We start from the raw sequence: 1,423 nt of genomic DNA, 5'->3' as shown, positions 1-1,423 counted from the left end.
CCTGCAGACAATGTTATGGGTAAGGGAAAAAAACTAATTACAGTGAGGGTATTTTCAAGTTTATTTACTACATGAGTTCAAAGCAAGATTGTACCACTGATCTCAAACTATAATATAATCAAACTCAAGAAGGAACTATAAGTTTACTTGTAGGTCTGATCTTCTGAAATCCTTTCATGAATTGTGAGTTCAGAAGAGATAATGTACACTTATACACCTCTAAGTGTTTAAAAAAAAAAGTGACACTTTTTCAAAATAAACCTTCATAATTGTGATCAGTGAGCTCAGTGATCAGAGCTAGTTGAATGCAGGGGCAGAGTTAGGTGCTGGTGGCTGAATTAATGATTTACAGGTCTGACTGTGTGTCCCTGTCTGGTTATACTCTGTGTCAAACAAATTCAACCCAGTAGCTTCATGGTGCTTGAGCAGCAAGTGTTCCATCTCGTCTCACAGGCAGTCCCACCAGGTTGAGTCAGGAGTTGTGCAAAGCTTGTCTCAGCTAGAAGTCATCTTTTGCACCTATAAAAATAAAAATAAAATAAAAAGCTTCCAGTGGAACGTGAAGCAACTTGTCGTGGTGCAGTCTGATTATCAAAGAATGTGAACATCAGGTAGTTTTTCTCAGATAATAGAAATTCACATCTACTGTAATAAATGAACTAGACAACTGTAAAGGTTAAAGTACTAGTAGAAGTGGCAGAAAGTATATATGAAATATTTTTGTTTGATATAAAAACAGTAACAGTAAACTGAGAGCCTGATTCAGTTAACCATATGAATAGTCCCACTGCTATCAAAACCAAAAAAACAACAACATAGAAACAAGAATAAAGGCAGGTTTTCTTTTTACTTACCTAGTAGCAGGGCAAAATTCTCTTACTGAAACTACTACCAGTGGCTTCACTTCAAAACTTGAAAGAATAACACCCTTTGGGGAAAAAAACACTAGTCAAAATGGATAATAGATTTTAAAAAGAGATTTTATTTTTTTTTAAGTTCTTGCTAGCAAATCCAATTCCTTACCTAAGGTTGAGTTGTTTGTTGGTTGTTCTTGGGGTTTTTTTAATTACACATAGCTACATTTTTATTCTTCCATACTATTCCCAGTTTTAATGGCATAAATTAAAGATGAACTAGTAATCCTTAAAATACTAGCAGTTTCTTTCAGTCTTTGAAGAATTAAGTTCATAGATTCATTGAATGGTTTGGGTTGGAAGGGACCTTAAAGGATCAGTCAGTTAGTGCCAACCTCCCTGCCATGGGCAGGGCCTCTTTCCACTAGACCAGATTTCAAAGCTCTGTCCTTAAGTGGCCCTTAACACTTCCAGGGGTGGAGTATTCACAGCTTCTCTGGGCAACTTGTGCCAGTTGATTGAGAACACAAACTTAAATATATTTAAAAAAACCCCATGTAAACCTGAGA

The 1,423-nt window shown here is 36.1% G+C and overlaps 1 long non-coding RNA gene across 1 annotated transcript; it reads right to left on the bottom strand.

Moving 5' to 3' along the window:
• Nucleotides 1–246: 246 nt before the first annotated feature.
• LOC116780913 lies at nt 247–932 on the bottom strand. The gene is made up of 2 exons (XR_004354706.1): nt 855–932; nt 247–519 (listed from the first exon to the last, which is right to left on the bottom strand). It is a non-coding gene; the product is annotated as an uncharacterized LOC116780913 (long non-coding RNA).
• Between the last annotated feature and the right edge of the window lie 491 nt (nt 933–1,423).

This window comes from Chiroxiphia lanceolata, chromosome Z (genome assembly GCF_009829145.1).
Source record: "Chiroxiphia lanceolata isolate bChiLan1 chromosome Z, bChiLan1.pri, whole genome shotgun sequence".
NCBI lineage: Eukaryota > Metazoa > Chordata > Aves > Passeriformes > Pipridae > Chiroxiphia > Chiroxiphia lanceolata.
The sequence above is the reverse complement of the archived record's forward strand: the minus strand, read 5'-3'. Positions and strand labels throughout refer to the sequence as shown.